Source organism: Rhinolophus ferrumequinum, chromosome 22, assembly GCF_004115265.2.
Source record: "Rhinolophus ferrumequinum isolate MPI-CBG mRhiFer1 chromosome 22, mRhiFer1_v1.p, whole genome shotgun sequence".
NCBI lineage: Eukaryota > Metazoa > Chordata > Mammalia > Chiroptera > Rhinolophidae > Rhinolophus > Rhinolophus ferrumequinum.
This window is the reverse complement of record NC_046305.1, coordinates 6,991,269-7,010,186: the sequence shown is the minus strand read 5'-3', so window position 1 is coordinate 7,010,186 and position 18,918 is coordinate 6,991,269. Positions and strand designations below refer to the sequence as shown.

The following is an 18,918-nucleotide window of genomic DNA, read 5'->3' as shown; positions in this document are numbered from 1 at the left end:
TACATACACAATGGACTACTATTCGGCCATAAGAAAAGATGAAATAGTACCATTTGGGACAACATGGATGGATCTTGAGATTAAAATGCTAAGCAAAACAAGTTGGACAGAAAAAGTAGAGCACCATATGATTTCACTGATATGTGGTACATAAAACTGAAAACAACAAAAGAACAAGACAAACAAATGAAGAAACAAAAACTCATAGACACAGACAATAGTTTAGTGGTTACCAGAGGGTAAGGGGGGAGGAGGATAAACGGGGTCAAATATATAGTGATGGAAAGAGAACTGACTCTGGGTGGTGAACACACGTCGTGAGCTACAGAGGATGTGAGATACAGACGATGAATTGTACACCTGAAATCTGTGTGACTTCACTAACAATTGTCACTCCAATAAACTTTAATTAAAAAAAAAAGTCGGGGTGGGGAGAACAATTGATTGACTGTTTATTTACGTAATATTTATATAACATCTTATTTGGAATGGCGACCCATAATGCAGCTCCGGGAAAGCCATGGGTGGAAGGCATTGGGCATTCAACAGGAGCTCAAGTTCCAGTCTCAGTTCAGCAACAAGCTAGCTGGTCTTGATCTTGTGCAAAGCACCTCAGTTTCCTCATTTTGCAAATAAGAGGTTTAGAAGGACAGACAGACACCTCTATAGCCTCCTTCCCGCTCTAACAGTCCATTGGGTACGGTTATTGCATTCAGCCATTCTAATAGCAGAGAACAGGTAAATCAGACCTCCAAAGACATCGCAGGGGAGGAACTTTGACGCTTCATTGCAAGTTCTTACAACGACGTATAAGGTCAGAGCGTGTGGACTTCTCTCTCAATGCACTGGATTGTTGGGTTCTGCTAGTTTCCTGATATTTTTATATGAAGAGGCTGAATGACAAGTTAAGAGATACCATTACCCACCTCTTAGTTCCTGCACCCATTGTTAGTCTAACAATAAACAATCCTTAGATGTTATCATACGTTTAATTTTTATCTATAGGAACACTTCAAGCACAGCTGTTCCTCATTAGACTCCAGTGGCTGAAAGCATTTGGTTACTACAGGAAAAGGGAAGAAAAAAAAAATCAGTAAAGTTTTATTTACAATCTGCTTTCATTGTGAAATAGTAGAAGTCCCTGAATTAATAAAAAGATGGGCTTGGTACTAAAAGCATAAATATGCTTTCTTAAAACAGTGGTAAATACTGTGGGCACACTTCCCAGATTTTCAGTACTATTCCAATTCTCTCATTTTTCCCGTAAGTGCGTGCTCACTCACTCTTCTTAGCCCACGTGACTAGCTTTGGAATAAGAAAATCCGGTTCTACAGGGACGAGGCCTCATCTAAAATGGGCGTATGTATTATTCATGCACATAAGCATACATACACAGAATTTTCATATCAATGTGATAAAGCCAATTTCCACCCTTTAAAGCAAACAGCTGTTCTGTGAGATAGTGCACGCCCTATCTTTGAAAAATCTATAAGCAAGCCTGGATTCTGTCTGCCAGCAACACCAGACAAGGAATTCCGGCTCCCAGAGTCAGTTTGATTCAATCACTTATAAGCATTTGCGCTTTCAACTCGGAATTCAAAGATTCTGTAAGTTATTGTTTTTTCCCCCTAAATTCATTTCCAAAATTGACCCGACGTTTCTACTGTGTTTCATGTGTTGGCAGGTACTATAACAAACGCAGGAGAGAAACTGAATGACAAATGAGAAGATTTGTGGTGCTGAAATTTAGATGCATTTGCACCTGGGATTTTGGACGCACTTGCACCTGGAAACCAAAGTCTCTGGTAATCCCGTCCGTTATGGCAGCAGCCTTCCTCTGAGAAAACTGCAAAGCGCTGTAGAAAACTAACACTCTATGTGCCTCGTGGATTCTCTATCCGCACTTCTCACAGGCAGAACACATGAAAATTAGGACTCAGATGTTTGTACATAACATGCAATGATTGCCCACAATCATTTGATGTTGTGGGTAAAAACTCACCAAGGTTTATACTCATTGCTCTGCCACGACACCCCCACCTTCCTCCACTAAGATCAGACCTCTGAGAGAATCGGTTTTCCTTGATCCCTTGTCTCATCTCAAAATTTAGTCCAAATCAGGATTTGAGCTTCTCATCGTTTTTATTCAGTTGCCAAGAAATGGCAAGTAATAAATTGCTCCATCAGCTCCATTATCCATCCTGCATCATACTATCCATACTATGTCAAACTTGTTACTTCTAAAAGTTTTCATTTTAAGAGGCTGGCTGAGCAGGCTCCCCCTGGCAACACAAAGTTTCAAATTATTTATGATGGGGAATGTTGAGATTAGTGGGGATTGGAGGTAGGGGAAGAGGGGATCACAGCCCAGCAAGAAAATCAACTGTTGTTCTTTCCTGGTCCCCTTCATGAGGAAGGCAGTTCTGCCATATCAAATATCCTGTTTCCTGAAAGCCTGCCTCTGAGATTGGTATGTTCAGGAAATTACATCATTGCAGAATGCGTTCATACTGACCCTAAGTGCACTCATGTTCCAGTATTTGCCCTCTAACCTCACCTCCTTAATCACATTTGCATGCTGTCTCCACTCTTTGTACTAATATTTAGAACCTTTCTACAGCGTATTCTATGTTGCAAGTCATTTATCAATGTTAATTCGTCCCTTCTCACCTGCATTCCTTTGAGGTACAGTCCTGTGATTAGTAATAATAACAAAACCAGGTATTTGGCTTTTTTTATCGCTTCTGTCTCCTGAGAAAGCTACAAATATTAAGAGCACACACAGGGGTCTCCTGGAATGGCTTGGCTCACAGAAGGAGTGGGGGAGAATGCTGTGACTAGCCAAAGTGGAATAAATTGAAGGTTGGCTTGGAACGGAATCAAGATGCCGGTGTTAATAGGCCTGACTATTTAGGAAAAGTTCCAGGATCCTGTAATGACGACAAGCAATAAGGTTGTCAGAATTTGCCTGGAATATATATGGGATTAGGCCAGCTCCTAAAATTTTCCAAGGGACCTCGGGGTCAAGGGCTTTCTGCAGAAGGTAAGCCTTTTGATGATATAAAAATTCCAAAAGCCCCAGATACAGAAAAATGTAAGATAGGTAGGGGTGTGTGTGTGTGTGTGTGTGTGTGTGTGTGTGTGTGTCAGAGAGAGAGAGAGAGAGAGAGAGAGAGAGAGAGAGAGAGAAAGAGAGCGTTAAAGGTTTCTTTCACTTATTTCCATGAAGATTCTCTTCTATGGGACCCATTTGAATCCTCAATTCTTGTTGTAGACTATCATTCTTATCGTGAAAAAAAAATTCTACAACTAGAAAAGAAATCTGACTCTTAAATAATAAGAGAATACCTAGAGGCCTGAAATAAAAACAGCTTTAATTTTTTTATCAAATAGATGGAATAGAGCCACTTACTAATAATGTAAGATTGTACTTAATAATAATGTAAGGTTAACCTTTAACTACATTCTAGAAAGTTAGCTATGTTCTAATCTGTAATTCAATAGTGAATCAAGGAAGATATTCCAGCACTTACTGACCGCGTTTATTGGAATTTTTTAAGGCTCTTCTCTTGAGTTAAATCTTTCGAATTTAGAATTTAATCAAAAGTGTTGAAACTATGGAAAAATAAGAATTCAGATTCTTAATCCATGAGGATTAATGGCAGTTATTAGGAAGGACTTCCTGATCCTGGATAATTGTTAATATAAATGCATATTCTTTCTTAGAAATGTAAACCTGAATAATCCTACTCCAATTTTGGACTGCCAAGAGAAAAATCACTCCTGTATCATATACTTTGCTCTTCTGTCACAGCATTGCTTTGCACTCGATATTATATTTATTCGTGTGTATGTTGAATGTAGAGTTTAGATTCTAGACCCATCGACCAACTTTCTTGAAGGACAAGGAACTTCTCATCCCTCAGAGTACGTAACATAGTATCATGTACACATAGTTGTACCTTAAATACTCCTTGAATAAATAATGCAATAAGGCAGGCTTAAGTGTTGTTCTAAGGCACTGTTCCCTCCCACCCCAACAGAAGGTTCCATTGTGCCCTGAAACCTGCTGTTGGAACTCTGCCACCCAGAGCACAGGGTTATAATTTTCCCACTTTACATTAAACCCTTGGGACTATGCTCCTTTGTTTATTTTCAATACTGTCGTTGTCACTCACACTAGAATAGGGGAGGGAAAAGTGTGGAGAGAGGAAGAGGTGGAAGGAAGAAGGGGAGGAGGAGAAAAGGAAGAAAGAGGAAGGAAAAAGAAAGGGATAGGAGGAGGAAAGACGGGAACTGAGGAAAACACCATAATTCAACATTCCTGAAATAAAAACAAAAACATGAAAAATAAAAAAAGAAGGAAAAGAATGAAAGAGGCAGGGAGGGAGGGAGGGAAGGAGGGAGAAAGGGAAGAAAAGAAGGAAGGAAGGAAGGAAAGAAGGAAGGAAGGAAGGAAGGAAGGAAAGAAGGAAGGAAAGAAGGAAGGAAAGAAGGAAAATTTCTTTCAGTCATGTCAGAATCCACTTGAGGAACAACTCTATGAAAACTGGTTGGTTCTCATTACTTGTGTAAGTTTGGCCTGATTAAATCCATTAGCGACCTTTAAAAGCATTACTTTCTACTTCATTCCTAGGTTGGCTAATAGACATCTTAACCCAATCTGCTTGCTTACTGGCAACCCATCAGCTTTATTTCATTCATTCATTTAACAAATACTTTTGGAGCAAGAATTTTCCAAAGCTGTGATCGGCGGTGGAAAAACAGTGATGAATAAACCACATCTCTCACTTGAAAGGCTTACCCTCTCCACAGCCACCTGAAACCCAAATTAGTGCTATCAACCATCCAAAATTTTGTTAAGCACACACCTTTTTATCACATTATCCTTTCTAGCCTCTTCTTGTCTGCCTAGACAAAGCCTTCAGCACCTTTTCTTTGCAATCAAGCCTTTTCTAAGGGACGACCTCTGCTCAATTCATGCAGTGCCTTGCTTTGGTGCCAATGGCAGCTCTTCTGTGAAGCCAACTTACTTTTCTCTCTCCAGATTCTTACATTCTCTGAAATTTCCATCTCTCCAAATAATTTGTACATTTTATTTTATTCATAGTCTTCCCAGAATCACACTTCTCTAGCACATAATCCAGGGGGCCCATATCTAATCTTGACCCAATAAAAACATGTGACTATTTAAAGCCCAATTGATATTATAATTACTCCTATCACACAGGTTCTTATATATAAAGGACTGGTGAGGAAGTCGAGTTTTGCCAAATGTGGAGCCTCTTACATTTTCAAATTCCAAAACTAGGCTACTAATGGTAACTGGTGAGTGTTCTTTTGATCATGTTATCACTGAAAATGCATGCAAAGACCCAGCTAACTTTTCTCATACATACCACACACACACACACACACACACTTGAACTGTTCATGGTGGCAAAATTGACTATTATAATAATGTCCCTTCGCCAGTCTAGTCTAAGAGATAAACATCAACTCACTGTCCAGCTCAAAGTTCATATCTTCCCTGAAGTTTCTTCCTTGGCCGTTGGAGTGACAACTCCATCTTTTGTGACTCTTCTTTATCCTGCCTTGACCCTGCCCCCATTTCAACACACTCTTTCCAGTACGTTTTACAGTGCACGGAATACTGTAGGTGTTCTGTCAATGTTGGATGAATGGACGGGGCAAGAGGAGGGATAACCTTATATGTAATGAACTACTAACCAAAAATAGATAGCAGGAGGTGGAGACCTTCTGGTAGCCTCTGAATGGGCCAAGTGAAATATTGTCTGGAATCTGCTGTGAAAAGTGTTTCATGCAGGTGACAAATGCTGACCTTTCTCAGACAAAATGTTACCATACCTTTAAAAAGCTTTCCCTTCTTGGATTTGTCTGTCAGTCTCTCAAACACACACACACACACACACACACACGCACGCACACACTCACGCACACACACTAAATCTGATCAGTTTGCTCTCCAGGTTTCCACCTACTTTTTCTTTCTCCATGACTTGATCCAACCTTAGTGCCCCAAACTCCCCACACCTCACCCCATATCGCCACCTGGTGTCCAAAAGCAAGAAAAATACCCAAGAAATGAAAATGATTTTTTTTTTTTTAAGCTGATCAATATCAGGACTCCGTAACCCTATACTGAGACTTTTTGAAAAATCACACGCGTCTTGGCATAGACTTCAGGTCACAAGTGCAAAAGTGACATGTACAAACCATCCTCAAATCACAGCCTTATTTCCACTCGCATCTTCACCAAAAAAATACAGATGCTCTCAATCTTTTCAGCTCCATGGACTGCTTTCCCCCCATTGATTCCATGTTTTAAAACCTTGTCTACCAGATAAACTATATTTTGTCATTTGCATGAAGTAAACTCATAGTTGTTAGCTACGGTACCACTTAGCCTGCGATCGTCTGGAGTGGCATCATTCATTCATGCCTTCATTTAACGAGTTCCTCCTGTGTTCCAGGAGCTGTGCCAGGTGCTGGAGTCACCCTCAGTTAGTGTCAGTCCAATCCAAATATCCTAAAGCTTTCTTGTCTGTAGAGAATAGACATGCATTTTCATCAGGTGTTGTAAAATAACAGAAAATGAGTAAAGGTTCCCTTTTACTGCCCTTAAGAAGTCGGGGAATCTGAGATTCAATACCAGTGGATTAGGAAAAAATATCCTGACAGATTCAGTACAACTTCAAATCAATAATTCCTAGGGAGAAAAAAGGACTCAAATGTCTACATTTAGCTGAGACCATTGTTCCTCTGGTTTTAATTGTGCAACTGCCTGTTAATGCGTATCGGTGAGAATTGTGTCACAGAACTAAGAACCAAAAGATGTAAAGCTAAAAAATAATATGGATTTTGCTTGAATTAGAGTCACCACCACAAAATCATCAAATGGGTTTCAATAATGAAATCAGCAATTGTATGGTGAAGACACAGGAAGCAAAAAAAACACCAAAAAACCCCAAAAACAGAGAGTTCCAGTCAACAATCTTTAGAACAAAGACAAAGTTTTCAGCGTTCCAAAATAAAATGGGGGTGGGGGAGTGTGGAAAAATGGAAACACCGTTTTTCATAATTATGTGCACCCATTTTTTAAATTTTACAATTACAATCATTTTGTTATTTTTGTTGCTATCGTGTTCTTTCTTTTATGAAATGATGTAGTCAGAAAATGGTGGGAGGTTTATTTAAATGTCTTTACTTGACTAAATAAATAAGGATGCCCAGACTTCATAAAATAAAGTTTTACTTGTAAATACATTTCTAATGTCTGAATAACCCTGAGCATGGCTCTGAAATTAACTGTGAAGGGCTAAAAGTTGGAAATCCTTAAAACATACTTGACTCTATGTTATCTTTAAGATCAAATTTTAAAATCCAACGGCTCTTTCAAAAGGATTGGTTAAAGAAAAGCAATTGTTAAGAAAAACAGAAAAAAACCAGATCCTTTCATTTTGCCACAAGTATAGCTCCATTCCAGAGATATCTATCAACAACCACTGTGGAACATTTCCGTTTTCTGAAAGGACTAACACTGTCCTTTCAGTGTTAGTGTTCTTCTGAGTTGTTATTTTACACAGTTTTCTGGGTCCAAAGTCAGTAGGGGTTTTAGATTTTATCTCTCAATATCTCTACATTAATAAATTTAATAATAATAATAATTATTATTATTATTATTTTAAAGAGGTATCACAATGGATCTAGAGGTCATCAAATAAATAAATGAATAGATAGCCCAGATGCTTTGACATCTAGATCGTACAGTAAGCAACATGTTGCTTCGCCAACAAAATATTCTTTAGCTTTAAGCGAAATCTAATTCTCTCCTGCCCCTCTTCTTTCTCCCTCTTTCTTTTCCCCTTTCTCTCACCACAAAGCCTGCCGAATTGAGTAGAAGTATTTGGTCACTTGCTCTTTGACCCCAGGGTCTCCTGAGACTATATATTCATTTTAAGAATGAGTCCCTTTAGTTACCTAAAGTGTCCTCAGACGAAATCGTTTCCAGATGTTTACAAATCTTTCAAGGACCTAGCCACACAATTTTTATGGCTGAGTGATAAAGGACTCCACAGTGTCTGGTCAATTATAAAATACGGATCAAGTACTTATTGTAAAATCACTTCCACTGGCTAACTATCTGCCACATGCCAGGCACAGAGCTAACCAGGTTAGAGACATCATCTCATGAGCTATATAGATGGCCTCGGGACCCTCATTTTAGAGAAAAAGGAAGGTGAGGCTTCCCAGGATAAGCTAGTGAGGGAAAGGGGCCCGACGCCAAGTCCACGTTCTTAGTCCCTGGGGCCTGCCGCGCTCTTGGAGCAAAACTCTTCTACTACTGACTTAGAAGGGTCACGAAAGAATTCACCAAGGTCATGGGGCATCTCTGAGCATCCAAAGAAATGTCCTTAAAGAGACGAGAGAGGGACATTTGGAGTCTCAAAGAGTCCCTCCAATGGACTCACGCACCGAATGTAACTTCAACACACTGGAAATGTCTGGTGCCAAAATTTCTCACTACTTAAAAACCGGGTTTCACATATGGGGTTTAAAAGGTGGCTGTTTAGCGTTTGTACTGTTCTTCACTCACAATATTCTGACTTGTGAAAAAACAAATAAATAAATCCTAAATGGTCATGGTGACCTTTTTTTAAAAAAGCTCTTTATACCATAGAAATCATGGTTTTGTTCACGTGTTACTCTGAAAAGAGGCTACTGGTAATAAGGAAATTTCAATAACTTGTATTTGGGGTGGGAATGGGATTGGGGGAAGGGTCCAGCCAATTCTTGATGGTTCTAATTAATGGAGAGAAGCAAGGCATAATGATTAGAAGGTACTCAGTGAATGTTAGTTCCATTCCCCAAAACACAAGGTGGTCAAAAAGCCTTCCGTATTTATGCTTGGAAAATATTAGATCGCGTCTTTGTTTCTGTTTGCCCAGGAGATATACGTTTCTAACGCGTTTTACCTAGGTTTCGTTTCCAGATGATTTTGGATTCTCAAAGTGTAGTCCCTCTGATAACAAAATGAAGTAACTCTGGAGTGTGCAAGTTTGAGATGTCAACTGCAGAATTTAAAGGACTCCACCAAGTGGGAAATCCATATGCAGGCAATTAAGAGGTGACTCTGTTCTGGAAATGTCTCTCAAGGAATCGACTGCACAAGCTGCTGCAGCCGCTTGTCTCCTCTGGATGTTAAAAGTCATCTATTCATGCCACCTCTTCGCCTGTTCTCATCAAATAGCTGCCCCCCTAGGGCTAGAATTTGAGAGTGTCAGAAATTGCTGATCTTGGCAAGTCACATTTTCCTTAGTCCCCACTCCCTAAGGTACCTCAAAACTCTCAGGCTTTTGACCTTGCTGAAAACCATGCGATTATTTGAATGGGAAATTCTCTTCCCCACTTCTTTTTCTCCCCCTCTGCCCCCCTCCCCCCTTCTGCCCAGTGCTTCCAAGGCTCCTTTTAAAGAAAAGCTGGGTTATAAAACTCAGAGCTGCCCGCCTTTGCCCTCTTGGTGTTTTTGGTCTTCTAAGCCAGTATTTTTTCCAAGCTGCCACTCTCCACTCATCAGACTATATTTTTTAAAAATATCTGGAACACAAACAGCAACTTGTTTTTTGTACCCTTGACTAAAAATCTACCAGGCTTTTTTCCTTTTCTTTTTTTTTCTTTTTTTTTTTTATGTGATGTTGTTTCAAATCATTTTTAAGTGAGTTAAATGCTGGTGAAAGGTGCCATATCGACAGCCGGGAGGTGGGGGCCTATATTTTTAACTCTAACCGAATGAAGCAAAATCAGCGACTGCCAAGGAAATTCACAGGCCTCTCACCCTTCTGTTTGGAAAGGCTCTTGAGGGATTGAACAGGTACGTGTCCATTTGATGTTTCTTTGCTTAGTATTTCTATTGTTCTTAACTCACAATATTCTGACGGGTGAAAAACAAAATTCTCCTACACTCAAGTCTCGTTCAAACGCTGCCTCTTCCACAAGGTCGTTCTTCATGTATTCCTACTCAGGATGAAAACTCTACCCTCTGAATCCCTAGCAGTTTATTACCCTCTTGTATATTCGAGTTTAACAGTCGTGTTGAGCAGACCTCAAACCATATACATCCTTTCTTCCATATTGCGCCCCCTTAAGACCCCGTGATTAAAAAAAAAAAAAAGAAAAAAAGGGGAAAAAAAAGATCAAGCAGGCCATATCATTCCACTTTACAGACCCAGAGGGGCACACACAGGCAGAAATAGAGGTTGAGTTGAAAGCTAGATGTTTTGATTCCAAATTCCAAATTCTTTTATTCTCCATCTGTGAAAACAAATATTTTTCAAACTTCCTAGTCTGGGTGAAAGCACTGTAATTCCCAAATCATCTGCCCTCAAAATGTGTCTTGCAGATTGCTTCACAGATCGCCTGGCTGGGAATCAGCCTCCTGAGGGCTGTGGAGCTGTCCCCTCGTCTGCTGCTAGTCCAAACGTGGGTCACCCTTGGACAGGACTTCCCAAGCCTGAGCTGACCATGGCCAGCTTTCCCAGGCCCCGGGCCGTCCCCTCCTCACACTGCCTGCTGTGTCCCTCTGCATCAGGACATGTGTTGGGCTGGTGGTTCCAGCCGCAGTTGCTGTAAACTGGTTTACACTGACCCAGTTTCCTTTGTGCCTTTTCTCAGATTATTAATGAAGACATTCGTGGACACGCAGAAGAAGAGGTATGCCTAATAAAATTTCAAATAAACCCTGTGGTAAAGCCAGTATTTCATCACAAAGAATAATACTGATTAATTAATCCCCCGTCTACAAAATTAATAGATTGACCATCTCTGACTTCAAGCCAGAGGATTGTCATTTTGTTCTAAGATTCAGTTTATATGACGTCCAGTTTTTCTTGTCAAATATTGAACTCTTCCTCGTGGTCTGTTTAATTGATTAGGTAATTATAAGTTGATGCCAGCTCTAACTTATCATTTGCCAAATTACTTGAAATATGAAAAGTGTTGGAAGATTTGGAATGCTGAGGAAGATGAGATGTTGAAGCGTTTCTTGGTTCTCGTGGAGCTACAAGCTGCAGGATGCTTTGAGTATTTGGGGTGCAACATCTTCTTTAAAAGCAAAGAGGTGTCTATTCAAAGTTTCTTTTGATAATTTTCCAGCTAGTGGTTTCTTACAGGTTTGAAGTTCTCCCTACTCTCTGGAATCACCTCTGGGTCATCGTAAGTTCCATCTGTAAGGAACTATAAGGAAGGATCTGACCAAGTCCCTGTGTGACAAATTGTCTGTCCTGACACACAGCCATGTGGAATGAAAGACAGGAAGGCGGTGGGGTTGCTGTTAAAATTTGAGCTGGTTCCCCCTGGTAGATTGAGATCCCATTGAATGACAGATTTGGCGGATTGGTGATACCAAGATTGGACATGTTAAAATGACACTGAAGGGAAGCTATGTGAGGGCCAGTCTCGGATCCATGTCACCTATTATATGATGGGCTCTTTTGGCAAGAGCCCATGTCAGATGCTTCTCTAGTATCATCCGGAGTGTTTGGCACAGTGCTAACACAGTAAGGATTTGTTAGCTGAATGACCGGTGGTACCAGTCGGTAAAATGTCCTGATTTCTGCTCACCTGAAGTCTGGTTATTATTTCATTGTTTGCAGAGAAGCCCTGACTGACTTCTGACCCTTGGCTACCTTCATGCAGATGCGCTAAAGGGGATGTATTTGGACCTCGGAAATACGAATCACCTCTGAAGTCACTTGAGTCACACAAGTCTTCACATATCTGAATTGTAGTCATTAGCGGAGCTGCCTTCTGATGTTTTGCTAAATTACAAAGAGGCCGCTTTTGCAGAACTTAAAACAGAATCCTTCCTTTCTGGGAAAATTATAGGCAGTACCTGAATTACAGGCTCTCTCTTTTCAAATAACAAAGTCAAGAAAAAAATTACTCCCATTTCACACCCCGCTGCACCCAACCACTCCCTCTCCTCTGTCAGCTGCTTCCAGGGAGGCAGCCCTGGGAAAGCTGCACATTTGAGAGAAAACATGGGTTACAGAAACACAGAAAAGATGAGGTTAAGAAAATAAGTGTCCTGGGTTGGTCCTCCAGGCAAGGCCCCTTTATCTGCTAATCCAGCGTGCTGCCCGCATGGCCTCTTGAGCCCAGAGTAAGTGCAGTCCAGGTACCCACACCACTGCTCCATTCCCCACCCTCACGACCGGTTCCAAGCACCGTCATCTCTCACCTGGCCCGTTACAAGGACCTCCTACTGCGTCTCCTTTCCCCTCTAAGACCCATGCTCCATGGAGAAGTCAGATTCTTCTTTTAAATACATAGGTCAGATTACAAAACACTCCAGCTTGAATCTCTCCATGGCTTCCCATTGCTGCCACACATATAAGCCCGACTTCTCACTGGGACCTACAAGGTCCGTATCACCTGGCCCCTCCATCTCTCTCTGATCTCATCTGCCAAACTCCCATCACTCACTATCTTCTGGTCGTGTTGACCTTCTTTCTGTGCCTTGGACCTAACAAGCTTGTTCCTGCCCCAGGGCCTTTGCACTTGCTGTTCCTTCCTGCTGCCTGAGAGGTTCTTTACCTTGATCTTTTCATTCGTATCCCTGCTCAAATAAGCCTGTTTCATTTCCTTTATAGAACTTACCATTATTTACCATTGAATTCTTTATCTACTTGTTTGTATATTGACTTGTTAACTGCTTCTCTTTCCCAGGGAAATATAAGGTTTAGGAGAAGAAGCAATTTGTGTTTTTCACAGAGCCTTGCATAGTGCTCGGCACACAGTGCGTACTCAATGCACATTTCAAACATACGCGAAAATGAGTGAGAGAGAGTGGAATGAGAGTGTGCTCTGCGATCATCACAGACTTAAACCTAAGCCCCCAACTTTGTTTTATCGGCAAATCTCTGAAGATGGGGCCTTGGGGTGCCCAGGGTTGATTGAGTGTTTGCCCAAATGACGACAGTTCAGTACATTATTTCCCACTGAGTTGTTGTTCTGTGTGTTTCTCTTCCTCGCTGGGACCTCTAGAGAAGAGGGGGGAGTAGGATGGTGAAGGCACCAAAACATCAATGGCGTCCTTTCAAACCCTGGATGATGTGACCCTGCCATAAAAGGAGGAGTGAGATCACACGGGAGGAGCGCCCAATTCAGACACTGGTAGCTCGAGATTTTGCCCAGCACTGGTCCTGTACCAATAAAGAGGGAGAGACATCCCTGTCCTTACTATTGAGCCGCTAGGTCACTCCCAGGATGCAACACTGGCTGCTTCCACGGTCACTGAGTTCCCTGTGTCACACATTTGCTAGTCGTCTTGGGAACCTGATCACCACTTATAACATCGCATGTGAAAAAATGAAATTCTGGTTCCAAACAACCAACTCAGACTGTCTGAATCTTTCAAAGAAATCCTATCCTTAACTCAAAAAAACAAACAAAACAACAACAACAACAACAAAAACAACCATTCCTATAGCAGGAAAGAATTTAACCAGAATTTTTGGACGTGTCTTTTTTTTTTTTTTTCTTCAATATTTTAATCCAGTATGAGACTTGACACAATTTAGAAGCTATGTACCACGTGTAAAAAAGATCCACATATACCTGATTTCCTCTTCAACATACTTGTCAAAAATATATTGCTATTTTTCCAGTTTCATGGCATTATTGCTTAGGGGGCTGGATAGCATGTTCAAGGGCAGGGGCATGATCAAAATCAAGTCCTGATCTTCAGGAAAGCTTTCTGGTTCACTTAGTTTCTTCTCTAGTACTATCTTCCAACTCACTCTTTCATTCAAGTTCACTGAGCCCCGTAATTAACCTCAATTTTGCTGCTTAACTGTCCTTGAAGTATCCAGGACCATCAGGTTTTCTTTGCAAAGATATAATTTTCTAAAGGATTGTGTGCATTTTTTTTTCCATTTGTAATCCCAATACACAGCCCAGTAGTACAGCTCTGTGTTCCACTGAATAAACATCACAGAAAAGCCATGTAAGTCAACCATCTTCCTCTTTTCTAGCCCTTGGAGGATACAGGAGAGGATGATGGAAGACAGGGTATTAGAGGGGAGGGGACAACTTCTGGTTTTGTCGGGATCAACTCTGAGGCTTTAGGCAAGTTGCTAAGTCTGAGCCTCAAAGCCTGATTTGTAAAGGAGAGGAAAACGATATCTACCACTGAGCATGATTGTGAAAATCTAAACAGCATAACTAGTATAAACCACCCAGCACAGTACCTGGTCGTGATGGGTGCTCAAAACATCTTCATTTCTTTCTTTAGTACCCTTTCCCCATTGAAGGACCCAAAGGCACGAGATAAGTAGGGTCATTTCTGAGCTTCAGGGCCAAACACAAATGTGAAGACTACCCCAATTCCCTTTGCTAACCCACAAACCTCTGTTATCTCATTGATACATTTTCTGGCGTCCTTACAGGTGAAGAGGAATAGAAGCATCCTTCATAGATCCATCATAGAAGTCATTGCCACATGGGGAATATTTCTGCGGAAGCATCATGCTTGCTACGTAGAGAACTGTATTTTATCCTGGAAGCCCAGCTGTCTTTGGTAACTGTTCCCCCCAAAAGGAAAACACAGTGAGAAGGGGAGTCGGTCTCGATAAATTCCAGGACCGTCACCACCAAGACCAGCATCTGCCAGGCCCACAATGTGCGATGTTATGACACTTGGTGAGTAACTTCTGACGTACGTAATTATGCAACAACAAGATTTGCAGGAGCAAAACCGCACAGCTCCCCTGGGTGTGCTGCCAGTGAGCTCCACAAATGATTAAATACAAAATAAACAACAGCTAACTGTGAATTATGAAGTTGTAATTCCACCAAGGGGGTTCCAGTGATGTCAGAAACCACTGGAGCAGAGATCTTGTCACAAAAGGATCCCAGATGGACTTGGAGGCCCGTAACTCAGCAGTGCTCTCTGCTGCAGACCGGGCTCCAAGAAAGCCTGGCCACTCCATGTTGGCCCCTTCTCATCTCTGCGAGAGCCCTGCTTTCTGGTTCTCTTCCTCTGGCCTTTCTAAAACCACACGAACCCTGCTTTCTTCAATGTAGTTCCTTTCTCATTAGTTACATGGTCTGCCGTTAGAGACTCTTTCAGCCCCAGCCCCACGCACTCTTGACACAGCCATCTATGAATTGCATATTATACTGCATGAGAAAGAACACAAAGCCTGGTATTTAATAGAAAATCCATTTAGGATACATCCATTTAGCGCATACCTTAAAAGGAGATATTTGTGATGGAACTTTAGTACGTGCCAACCATTGTGCCCCACTAATGGAATAAATTTGTCTTTCAACATGGCCAACTTGGAAAAGCTACGTTGAGATTTTTCAAATACAACCTTCCCACAGTCACTTTCTGAAAAAAAAAGGGGCAAATTAAAACTTGGCTTTCTCAGACCACGCAGGAGATAAGTAAACAAAATTGCAGAAAAATTAGGAAAAAAACTGTGCTTTATCAACCATCAGAAAGTTAAGGAAGGACTTTGTAAGAAAAGACGATACAAAACACTGAACCATAACTTCCTGAACGTGGCATACTTTGGTCTGAAAACCTACTTAACGCTAAAGTCAAATTGCAAATATTTGTATCCGCGTGATGGAGTGCTTCTCTGGCACAGCTTTTTCTTCTAGAATAAGAGCTGAGATAACAATCACCTAAATTAGTCACAGTTAGGATTTTTACAACCCCAATAATTGCCTCGAACTTTTTTTTTTCTTTGTTTGATGTGAACCGCTGAAGACGGATCCTGGCACCTAGTAAGTGCTTTGTGGAGGCTCTTGTTCTATTTCCCACGGGCTTGTTCGCACGTTCATTTAGTCCCTGCCTGCCTAGTGAGCCGTCCACAGTGTGAAACGTGCTCTGAAGTATCAGAGATCTGCCTCGTGTTGAAAACTTTCCCCATCTGGTTGAGGACAGAAGACTGAGCTGGGGGGGTTGAGGGGGCGAGTTAGGGACGGAACACGGAACACGCCAGACATTGCAGAGGGCACAAGGAAATATACCACTCGACAGCGATGCCTGCGAGAAGCCATCTCCATCAGTGACTTTAGACTTCGCAGTGTGTAAAAAAAATCGTCTGGGTGTTTCAAAAGCCCACGGTTTGGGAGCGTCCAATTCCCTGAGTGTGGGTGGGCCCTGGAATCTGCATTTTTAAGACCCTTCACTTCATTGTGACGCAGGAGAACTGGGCATCACGCTTTACACTTTAGGAGATCAGACTGTTAGAGAGTCACTGTACTTTCTTTTTATCCCTTTTCTCGACATTGTGACAAATGAACCACACGTGAGAGAGACATCGAAGAAAGACATGAAGAAAATAAGGACCAAAGGAAAGTCCGCCTGGATGAGGAAGGACTGAGTGCTCACTAAAGGAGAAGAGTAACCCCGAGTTACCTACACCCCCACTTCTGAGACTTTACATAATGTTCTCAAGCACAGACAGCAAACATACACTTTTCCATTATGTCAGAACTCATCCACCCAGCAGGGCTGAGCTCCTAATCCCTGACTAATGCCCACTGATTGGGTGGACAGGTGACCTGCCTCTCTGCATAAACCACATAACACACGTGGGAAACTGCTTCCCTAGACCACGGTCACTGTAGTCATGGTGTCTCAGTGCCACGCCCACGGTGACCCGCTTTTTCCACATGTACCACAAATGTTAGCCGTGCTGATCTATTACTGAAGAATGCCAGGGAGATTTCATCGTTAATTGCTCCGCAAAATAAAAAAATAAAAAATACAAGAAAGAGTTCTGGATGCTTCATGATATAGAAATGCAGTCTATATGTCTCCCAGGTTTATCAGATTTCAAAGCAATACATATGAAAGCAAGTCACATAACAAACTGAGGACAGAATGTTTATCTTACTCAACTGGTTAGGAAATCTAAGTTGGCAAAGGAATGGAAACTGTATGTAGAATCACAGTGAACATGGTAAGGATTATTCATGTACAAAAAATTAAGTAAACCTCACAGAAATCTCAGAGGAGTGGTAAGACAGTGCTATGTGGGAGACATTCTACTACAGAGAAAACTTAACATGGTTGGTCTCCTGGAAACTTACTGGTTGTGTCAGGTGTGGGATAAGAAGTCTTGACTCCTCGTGTCCTAAGCATATGTCATATATTCTCTACTAAATTCAATGGTTAAATTGAGGGAAGGCATTTGTCTTCCGCGAGGATGAATGAAACAAATGGAAATAGGAAAGGTTGGTGCCATCTCAAAGTTTTCAAAGATTTGCAATACTGGTTTATGTGAAAGGGGAAGGGTGACCTGAATTGACAATGACAGGAACTTCTGGGCCAGACTCCTGGCTCGGCCAGGCACTTACGCTGTGGCCTTGTGAGCGTCCCTAAAATTCATGAGGCACCAGTTCTAACTGCAGATCAAAAATGGATGTCTGCTTTGTCAGTAAGTGATGAGCTGTCAGAGTGTGACTTTTGGAGTGTGGGAATATTCCCAATTTCAGTGACATTACATGGCTTCCAACATCAATTGGGAAACCACAGTGATTATATATCCAAGCCTAGAATAAGTGATACTTGTCAGAGATGTGGAAGTGGGGAGCAGGAAAAGGGCAAGCATTTATTTGAATGTCTTCAAGGGAAAGGAAAGTAGGGTATTAGTAACTGCTTGTTTATATTATTTCATTATTCCAAACAACAAACCAGCATGATAGATGCTAATGTGCCATTTTTAACAGATAAGGAAATTGAGATGCAGAGACTTGTCTAAAGTCAACCAGCAAGTACAGTCATCCCCCGTATCCGTGAGGCATATCTTCCAAGACCCCCAGTGGACGCCAATGGATAGTACCAAACGGTATGTATACTGTTTTTCCCTATACATACGCGCACACCTTTTCACCTAAAGGAAGCATTTTGTGGCTTCTCTTTAGCATATCGGAATTGCCAGCGTCACTACTCTTGTGCTCTGGGGACATAATTACGTAAAATAAGGGTCACTGGAATGCCAGCACTGTGATACTGTGGCAATCTATCTGATAACTAGGATGGCTACTAAGTGACTAATGGGCAGGGAGCATAGGCAGACGTTGGACACAGGGATGATTCATGTCCTGGGTGGGACAGAGCAGGATTCAGATTTCATCATGATACTCAGAATGGTGCACGATTTAAAACAGATGAATTGTTTATTTCTGGAATTTTCCATTTAATATTTTCGGATCGTAGTGGACCGCGGGTAACTGAAACCACAGAAAGTGAAACTGCGGATACGGGGGTCTCCTATATATTGTGCAAGCATAACTTAACACAGGATTCTCTGACTAGAAAGTGAAATGCTTTGAAACTCTTAATGTCCTTAAATCTAAATGAAAGAATGTTGCTTTCTGAGGGTTGGGTATACATGGAAACGCGTTCTGAGGTTTTGATCTTGACTTGACGACTTAATTGAGAAAACGCACCATTTGATCCCTTATGGTATAATAATATATACAAATTCAGCCCTTTGTCAAATATTTTCACAAATGCAATATCTTTTTGACCTCCTACATTCCCATGAGGAAGCTAGGCAGTGCAGTAAGATGCCCACTTAAAAAGAACATGACCCAGAGGAATTAAAAGACATTGCGTAGCTTGGTAATGTTGTGAAGTGTCAGGCTGCCACCTTATTCTTACCTCAGTATTGCTTCACTGGACAATAAGGCACCTGAAAGAATTTGGCTGACATCAAAGATGATGGGAGACAATGAAAAAAAAAATTAAAATGGAATCAGGAAAGAAAGATTCAAACCACTGTACAGTGGCTCTCTAAAATTCTCCAAACCACAGTTTTCTTGTCTGTAAAATGAAAATCATCACGCCAACCCTACCTACTTCTTAGAATTGAC

The 18,918-nt window shown here is 41.4% G+C and overlaps 1 protein-coding gene and 1 long non-coding RNA gene across 4 annotated transcripts in view; one reads left to right on the top strand and one right to left on the bottom strand.

The window, feature by feature from the left end:
* The window catches only part of LOC117014690 (uncharacterized), a 20,999-nt gene extending 5,436 nt beyond the window's left edge, over nt 1–15,563 (top strand). Inside the window, exons 2-3 of the long non-coding RNA XR_004421584.1 lie at nt 1,685–1,805; nt 14,469–15,563. This is a non-coding gene — a long non-coding RNA (uncharacterized LOC117014690). The remainder of the gene's footprint in view (nt 1–1,684; nt 1,806–14,468) is intronic.
* Nucleotides 1–18,918, bottom strand: part of PRRX1 (paired related homeobox 1) — a 75,619-nt gene that overhangs the window by 43,726 nt on the left and 12,975 nt on the right. The window lies entirely within an intron of this gene.